Source organism: Mus caroli, unplaced genomic scaffold, assembly GCF_978045245.1.
Source record: "Mus caroli unplaced genomic scaffold, Mus_caroli_1 scaffold_1, whole genome shotgun sequence".
NCBI classification, from domain to species: domain Eukaryota; kingdom Metazoa; phylum Chordata; class Mammalia; order Rodentia; family Muridae; genus Mus; species Mus caroli.
Genome location: NW_028227256.1, coordinates 76,126,939 through 76,136,723, shown reverse-complemented (window position 1 = coordinate 76,136,723; position 9,785 = coordinate 76,126,939). Strand labels below are relative to the sequence as shown.

Sequence of the window (9,785 nt, the reverse complement as noted above, 5' to 3'; positions counted from 1 at the left end):
CTGTCACCAGCACTGCTTTAAGGGAGGCTCGGATACATGAAGGGAAACCATAAATAAGACAAAACAAATGAAAAAAGTCAATAGCATCATATTTTCCCTAGGGGAAAATAAACTACATTAATTAGTGATGGCAACTCTCTCTCTCTCTCTCTCTCTCTCTCTTTCTCTCTCTCTCTCTCTCTCTCTCTCTCTCTCTCTCTCTCTCTCTCTCTCTCTCTCTCTCTCTCTCTCTCTCTCTCTCTCTTTCTGTTTTAAAATGAGACCATTGAAGAGTGGAGCCTGGAGGTGGATCTACATGGCTATTCTTTAAATTACATATTATCTCCTTTCCTGTCTACCTCTGAGTCACTCATTTACATCACCAAGTTATTTGAGGAACAGGATATTGAGAACATTCTATTTCTCCTCTGACCAGCTCCCTGCAAAAATGTGCACAGTGTGTCTTATCTCTCAGCAGAAAGGAACAATGCCTTCAAGAGAACAAGACAGTCATCATCTACAACATTCACATCCAGGAGAACATCACCTTGATGCTAAAAAAGCAGAAAGGGCTTTAAATGGAACACAGATTCAGAAATCCTTGAAAGACAAACAGTGCACATCCACGTATGGCCTTTTCTATAGTTGTAGAAAATAATTAACTACATGTGGAGGTAAAAGCCCTACACAAATTAGCCCAGGATACAGATATTTGATTATTTTTTTCCTTTTCTCTTCTGGTTTTATCTTTATATTGAAGTCCTAGGTCCATTTGGAGTTGAGTTTTGTGTGGGCTGGAAGATAAAAATCTTGTTTCATTCATCTACATGTTGACATCCAATTTCCCCAGCAAACCTCTGTTTAATAGAGTATCTTTTCTCTGTTGTTTGTTTGTTTGTTTGTTTGTTTGTTTGTTTGTTTATGGAATCTATGACAAAATGAGGTGGCTGTAATTGCATAGACTTGTACACAGATCCTTTATTCTATTCCATTAGCTTACAACTTTGCTCAGTGCTAGTGCCATCTTGGTTTTACTGCTATGAATCTGTACTGACTGTAAATTGAGTAATGGTGATATCTTCAGCAGGATTCTTTTTGTTCAGAACGATGCTGGCTGTTCTTGGCCTTCATGCAGTCACTGCAATGAAATAAATAAGTAGCATCTCAGTTAATTCATGTCTCCAAGAAGAAAAATTTAGAATATATGAGTTTATATGCATCCATATAAAACATTAAAAGTACAGTGCCTCAGCTAGGAGCTCACAGGGTGCAGGAGCAATGGGGCAGCTGAGTCAGGATCCTTCCAGACACCAACTGCATCCAGTAGCCGGGGCTGTTCTGCAGTCCTCTGTGTAAGGGTCTTGCCAGGGGAGAGCTGGGCACTCAGGAATGCTGACACAGGCCTTACAGGGCCACAGGAGAGACAATCTCAAGCCAGAGACAGCAAGAACAACAAGACTACGTATGACCACATGGTGAAAGTCAAGTACAAGAACCTTACCAATAGAAACCAAGGCTACATGGCATCATCAGAAACCAGTTCTCCCACAACAAGGTCTAGATACCCCAACACACTGGAAAAACAGATTTGGATTTAAAATCACATCTCATGATGCTGATAGAGGATTTTAAGAATGACATGAATAACTCCCTTAAAGAAATACAGGAGACCACAGGTAAACAGGTAGAAGCCCTTAAAAAGAAAACACAAAAATCTCTTAAAGAATTACAGAAAAACACAACAAAACAGGTGCAGGAATTGAACAAAACCATCCAGGATCTAAAATGAAAGTAGAAATGATAAAGAAATCACAAGATGAAACAACTCTAGAGCTAGAAAACCGAGGAAAGACATCTGGAGTCATAGATACAAGCATCACCAACAGAATACAAGAGACAAAAGAGAGAACCTCAGGTCCAGAAGATACCATAGAAAACATTGACACAACAGTCAAAGAAAATGCAAAATGCAAAATGCAAAAAGCTCCTAAACATCCAGGAAATCCAGGACAAAATGACAAGACCAAATCTAAGGATAATATGTATAGAAGAGAGTGAAAATTCCCAACTTAAAGGGCCAGTAAATATCTTCAACAAAATTATATGAAAAAACTTCCCTAACCTAAAGAAGAAAGAGATGCTCATGAACATACAAGAAGCCTACAGAACTCCAAATATATTAGACCAGAAAAGAAATTCCTCCTGTCACATAATAATCAAAACACAAAATACAAAAAACAAAGAAAGAATATTAAAAACAGAAAGAGATGCCCATGAACATACAAGAAGTCTACAGAACTCCAAATATATTAGACCAGAAAAGAAATTCCTCCTGTCACATAATACTCAAAACACAAAATACACAAAACAAAGAAAGAATATTAAAAACAGTAAGGTAAACGGTCAAGTAGCATATAAAGGCAGAGCTATCAGAATTACATCAGACTTCTCACCAGAGATTATGAAAACCAGAATATCCTGGGCAGATGTCATACAGACCCTAAGAGAACACAAATGCCAGCCCAGGCTACTATACCCAACAAAACTCTCAATTACCATAGATGGAGAAACCACTGTATTCCTTGACAAAAACAAATTTATACAATATCTTTACACAAATCCTGCACTTCAAAGGATAAAAAAAGGGAAAACTCCAACATAAGGAGGGAAACTACACCCTAGTAATAGCAAGAAAATGATCTTCTTTTAACAAACCAAAAAGATAGTCACATAAATATAATTCCACTATAACAGTAAAAATAACAGGAAGCAACAATCACTTTTCCTTAATTTCTCTTAATATTAATGGACTTAGTTCCCAATAAAATAGACATAGAGTAATGGACTGGGTACTTAAACAAGACCCAAAATTTTGCGGCATACAGGAAACCCACCACAGTGACAAAGACAGACGCTACCTCAGAGTAAAGAGCTGGAAAATAATTTCCCAAGCAAATGGTCCCAAAAAACAAGCTGGAATAACAATTCTAATATCAAATAAAATCGGTTTTCAACCTAAAGTTATCAAAAAAGATGTGGAGGGACACACATCAAAGGTAAAATCTACCAAGATGAACTCTCAATTTTGAACATCTATGCTCCAAATGAAAGTGAACCCAAATTCATAAAAGAAACTTTACTAAAGCTAAAAGAACACATTACACCTCATATAATAATACTGGGAGATTTCAACATGCCACTCTTATCAATGGACAGAACATGGAAACAGAAACTAAACAGAGACACAGTGAAACTAACAGCAGTGATTAACCAAATGGATTTAACAGATATCTATAGAACATTTCATCCTAAAACAAAAGAATATACCTTCTCAGTATCTCATGGTACCTTCTCCAAAATTGACAGTATAATTGGTCACAAAACAGGCCTCAACAAATAAAAGAAGATTGAAATAATCCCATGCATCCTATCAGATCATCACAGAATAAAGCTGCTATTCAATAACAACAAAAAATAATAGAAGGACCACATAAATGTGGAAACAACACTCTACTCAATAATAACTTGCTCAAGGAAGAAATAAAGAAAGATATTAAAGACATTTTAGAATTTAATGGAAATGAAGCCACAACATACCCATTATGGGACACAATTAAAGCAGTGCTAAGAGGAAAACTCATAGCTCTGAGTGTCTCCAAAAAGAAACTGGAGAGAGCATGCACTAGCAGCTTGACAGCACAACTGAAAGCTCTAGAAGAAAAAGGAGCATATAGACCCAAGTGGAGAGGAGGCTGGAAATAATCAAACTCAGTGCTGAAATCAACCAAGTAGAAACAAAAAGAACTATACAAAGAATCAACCAAACCAAGACGTGGTACATTTAGAAAATCAACAAGATAGATAAACCCTTAGCCAAGCTAACCAGAGGGTACAGAGACAGTATCCAAAGCAACAAAATCAGAAATGAAAAGGGAAACCTAAGAAAGGAAACTGAAGAAATTCAAAAAATCATCAAATCCTATTACAAAAGCCAATAGTCAACAAAACTGGAAAATCTGAGTGAATGGACAATTTTCTAGACAGATACCAGGTACCAAAGTTAAACTAGGATCAGATAAATGATCTAAACCGTTCCATAACCCCTAAAGAAATGGAAGCAATTATTATAGTCTCCCAACCAAAAAAAACCCATATGGTCACAACCATATGGGTTTAATTCAGAGTTCTATCAGACCTTCAAAGAAGTCCTAATACCAATACTCTTCAAATAATTCCACAAAATAGAAACAGAAAGAACACTAACCAATTCATTCTTAGTAGCCACAATTACTCTGATAACTAAACCACACAAAGACCCAACAAAGAAAGAGAACTTCAGACCAATTTACCTTATAAATATCGATGCAAAATTACTCAATAAAATTCTTGCAAACTGAATCCAAGAACATCTCAAAATGATCACTTATCATGATAAAGTAGGCTTCATCCCAGGTATGCAGGGATGGTCATTATACGGAAATCCATCAACTTAATCCACTATATAAACAAACTCAAAGGAAAAAAAACACACGATCATCTCATTAGATGCTGAGGAAGCATTTGACAAAATCCAACACCCCTTCATGATAAAAGTCTTTGAAAGATCAGGAATTCAAGGTTCATACCTAAACATAGTAAAAGCAATCTACAGCAAACCAGCAGCCAACATCAAACTAACTGTAGAGAAACTTGAAGAATTCCCACTAAAATCAGGAACTATACAATGTCCACTCTCTCCCTACCTATTCAAATTGGTACTCAAAGTCAAAGCCAGAGCAATTAGACAACAAATGAAGGTCAAAGGGATATAAATTGTAAAGGAATAAGTCAAATTATCACTATTTTCAGATGATATGATAGTATAATTAAGTGGCCCAAAAAGTTTCACCAGAGAACTCGTAAACCTGATAAACAATTTCAGTAAAGTGATTGGATATAAAATTAACACAAACAAATAAATGGCCTTCCTCTACTCAAAGGATAAGCAGGATAAGAAAGAAATTAGGAAAGCAACACCTTTCACAATAGGCACAAATAATATAAAATACCTTGGTGTGACTCTAGCTATGCAAGTGAAAGATCTCTATGGCAAGATCTTCAAGCCTCTGAAGAAAGAAATTGAAGATCTCAGAAGATGGAAAGATTTTCCATGCTCATGGATTGGTAGCATTAATATAGTAAAAATGGCTATCTCTCTGAAAGCAATCTACAGATTCAATGTAAGCCCAGTCAAAATTCCAAATCAATTCTTCATAGGGTAAGAAAGAGCAATTTTAAAATTCATCTGGAATAACAAAAAACCTAGGATATTGAAAACTATTCTCAACAATAAAAGAACTTCTAGGGGAATCATCATCCCTGAACTCAAGCTGTACTACAGAACAATTGTAATAAAAACTGCGTAGTATTGGTAGAGTGACAGGCAAGTAAATCAGTGGAATAGAATTGAAGTCCCAGAAATGAACTCACACACCTATGGTCACTTGATCTTTAACAAAGGAATCAAAACCATCTAGTGGGAAAAGGACAGCATTTTCATCAAATGACTCAGGTTCAACTGGCATTTAGCATGTAGAAGAATGAAAATCTATCCATTCTTATCTTCTTGCACAAAGCTCAAGTCCAAGTAGATTAAGGACCTCCACATAAAACCAGATACACTGAAACTAATAGAAAAGAAAGTGGGGAAGAGCCTCAAGCACATGGGCACATGAGAAATTTTCCTGAACAGAACAACAATAACTCTAAGAACAGATCTTAGAGTTATGCTCTAAGATCAAGAATTGACAAATAGAACCTCATAAAATTGCAAAGATTCTGTAAGTCAACGGACACTGTCAATAGGACAAAACAGCAACCAACAGATTGGAAAAAATCTTTACCAATCCTACATCTGATAGAGAGCTAGTATCCAATATATACAAAGAACTCAATAAGGTATACTCCAGAGGGGGGTGGTCCTATTAAAATGGGGTACAGAACTAAACAAAGAATTCTAAACTGAGGAATACCAAATGGCTGAGAAGCACCTAAAAAAATGTTCAACATCCTTAGTTATCAGGAAAATGCAAATCAAAACAACCTGAGATTCCTCCTCACACCAGTCAGAATGGCTAAGATCAAAAACTCAGGTGACAGCAGATGCTGGCAAGGATGTGGAAAAAGGAACACTCCAGCACTGCAGGTGGGATTGCAAGCTGGTACAACCACTCTGGAAATCAGTTTGGCAGTTCCTCAGAAAATTGCATATAGTACTTCCTGAGGACCCAACTATACCACTTCTGGGCATATACCCAGAAGATGCTCCAACATGTAATTATGACACTTGCTCCACTATGTTCATATCAGACTTATAGAAGCTGGAAAGAACCCAGATGTCCCTCAACAGAGGACTGGATACAGAAAATGTGATACATTTATACAATGGAGTGCTACACAGCTACTAAACACAATGAATTCATAAAATTCTTAGGCAAATGAATGGAACTAGAAAATATCATCCTGAGTGAGGTATCCCAATCACAAAAGAACACACATACTCACTAATAAGTGGATATTAGCCCAGAAGTTCAGAATACCCAAGATACAATTCACAGACCACATGCTCAAGAAGGAATACCAAAGTATACTTCAGTACTTCTTAGACGAGGGATCAAATATGCATGGCAGGAGATACAGAGACAAAGTGTGGAACAGATACTGAAGGAACAGCCATCCAAGACTGTCTCACCTGAGGATCCATCCCATATAGAGTTACCAAACCCAGACACTATTATGGATGCCAACAAGTGAATGCTGACAGGACTCTGATATAGCTGTTTCCTGAGAGGTTCGGCCTGTGCCTGACAAATACAGAAGTGTAGGTTCACAGACATCCATTGGACTGAGCACAAGGTCCCCAATGGAAGAGCTAAAGAAAATACCCAAGGAACTGAAGGGGCTTGCAGCTCCATAGAAGGAACAACAATATGAACCAACCAGTACCCCCAGAGCTCCCAGGTACTAAACCACCAACCAAAGAGTACACATGGAGGGACCCATGGCTCTAGCTGCATATGCAGCAGAGGATGGCCTTGTGGGTCATCAATGAGAGCAGTGGCCCTTGGTCCTGTGAAGGCTCTATGCCCCAGTGTAGGCGGATGCCAGAACCGGGAAGTGGCAGTGGGTGGGTTAGTGAGCATGGGGAGGGGGGGATAGGTGAGTTTTCTGAGGGGAAATGAGGAAAGGGGATAAGATTTGAAATGTAAATAAGGAAAATATCTTATTAAAAATACAGTGCTTGAAAAATAAAAATAAATTTCTTGAGAACATGCTACTTCATTAAGGAAAGCCCAATATTATATAAATTTTTATATATTTATATATTATTTCATGTAAACTTTCTCATATAAGAGGTTTTACAATTCTGCCTTTAAGTGTCATAGTGACATTTATTTAGCCCTTTGAAAAATCAAATATGTTTGTTTTAAGTCTGAGGTATTCCTGAAGTAGCTTCTGTATATATTGCTTACTAATCATAAATTCCTTTAGCTTCCTTTTTGTGATGGGTTGTGTATGCTTGGGCTAGGGAGTGGTACTATTAGAAGGTGTGGAGTAGGTGTGTCACTGTGGGTGTACGCTTTTTTAATACCCTTGTCCCAGATCCCTAGAAGTCAGTATTTTGCTAGCAGTCTTCAGATGAAGGTGTAGACCTCTCAGCTCTGCCTGCACCATGCCTGTCTGGATGCTGCCATGCTCCCACCTTGATGGTAATGGACTGAACCTCTGAACCTGTAAGCCAGCTCCAATGAAATGTTCTTATAGGAGCTGCCTTGGTCACGGTGCATGTTTGCAGTAGTAAAACCCTAACTAAAATGCTTTTATATAATTTGTTGTTGTTGTTGTTGTTGTTGTTGTTGTTGTTTTGCTCCTTCAGATGTGAAAGGTAGTTTTGTTGGGTATAATAGTCTGGGCTGGTAAGGGTGGGCTTTCAAAATTTTAATACACTTTTCCAAACCATTCTGGACTTTAAATTTCCTCATGAATAATCAGCCCTTATTCTGATTGGCATGGAATTATATGTAAATTACCCCTCTCTCTTACAGCTCACAGCACCCTTTTTTTCTGTAATTTTAGTGTTTAACTATAATATGAAGAAAAGAGTTTCTTTTTTTGGTCTTGCTTATTTTGTGTTCTTTATGCCTCTTATGCTACCTGTATTATCATGTCTTTCCCTAGATGTGGGGAATTTTGCTCTAGCATTTTATTGAAAATATTCCCTATTTCTTTGTAGTGAAATTACTTTCCTGCTAGGTTCATAATTTCTATTCTTGGTCTTTTAGTGGTGTCCTAAAACTCTTTTCTGAGCTATTGGGTTAAGCTTAAGAGCTGGAACCTAATATCACGCACAATCAAAATCAGTGCTATGAGTCTAATGAGGATTCTAGAGAAAATGTGATGACTCTGGTCACTGCTTGTAATAGATTGTATTTACTTACCCATTTGGTGCTATTTTTCAGATAGCTGGAGCCGATAATAATCAACTCACAAAAGACTAATTCATTACAGAGTGTTAAATTGGTGGTAAGAACGCATGCAGCTAGTTTGAAAAAACAAAAATAGGAGTTTTACAGTGGTAACTTCTTTTTTCATGGAATCTTTTATAGTTTCTGATCTGAAGGCAGGAAGCCTGTTAACTGGATCTGGTATCAGTGATCATTTGTGATATTTAAGACTTGTGCAAAAATTTCATTCTAATTGTTCCTAGGTTTTATGAAACTGAAACATGTGAATGTAATAACTTTTTATTATCTTATAAATAGATGTTCACACAAAGATTTGCTCAAGTTGAGAATGGTTTTGAAATGATACTTTAGATTTAATGTTTTTATTTTATCCATTTAACTTTGGTTAGGGTGGTTGGTTTGCAATAAAACAGTGCCTCTATAGAAACAAACAAACCAACCTAGAAAATCAAGGTAACAATACAAACTATGTCCTATAAAAATCATCAGAGATTTGATAAGTGAGAGGTGAATGGAAAGGCTAAGACTTTGGAGAGGAAGGAACCCACACAGTATCCAGAAGAAAAGTAGAGTTATAGTTTGCTATGGGTAGAAGATCAAAGAAACCAGTACAACCATTGACAGTTATATGGGGCTGAGAGACAAAAGTAGTAGCTCTCCCAGAGACCTCCCTGCTTTTCTCTGTGATGCTTAGTTTTGGTTGTGAACTTCCTCACTCTAGAACCTCCCAGAAGAGTCTCAATGAGGGACTTTCTACCTCAGGTTGGCTTGTGAGCATTTCTGTGGGTTACTGTCTTCATTACAAATACTAATTGATGTGGGAAAACCCAGCCTATTGTGAGCAGCATCACTTCATAGGCTCTGCCCTGAACTGTGTATGAGTACAAACAGTGAATTGAGCAAGTATACATACATGTATGTGTTCTCTCCCTGCCCTTGACTGGGGATGTAACTAGCTGCTCAGATTCCTGCATTGATTTCCCTGCAATGATGTAATCTACAATTGTGAGCTGAATAAACCGTCTCTCTCCTAAGGTGCTTATCATCCAGGTATGTTATCACAGGCACAGAAATGAAACTAGGAAACACTCCCAGGACAGAGTTGAGTTCTGAATCCTTATATAACAGGACATCAAAAGTTAAATCAAAATCTAGTAAATGAAACAAAATTTTCTGCTCTCTTAGGGGTATCATAGAATTAGGATTGCAGTTCAAAATCCATCAGGATTAACAATCCCTTGGACAGAAGAACAAAGCAAAGCCTAATTAAGCTTTATTAAGATGGCAATATAGCCCTTTTTC

At 37.2% G+C, this 9,785-nt stretch overlaps 1 long non-coding RNA gene across 1 annotated transcript in view; it reads right to left on the bottom strand.

Moving 5' to 3' along the window:
- Positions 1 to 961: 961 nt before the first annotated feature.
- Positions 962 to 9,785, bottom strand: part of LOC115029874 (uncharacterized) — a 65,508-nt gene continuing 56,684 nt past the window's right edge. The window contains exon 3 of the long non-coding RNA XR_003835463.2: positions 962 to 1,117. This is a non-coding gene — a long non-coding RNA (uncharacterized LOC115029874). The remainder of the gene's footprint in view (positions 1,118 to 9,785) is intronic.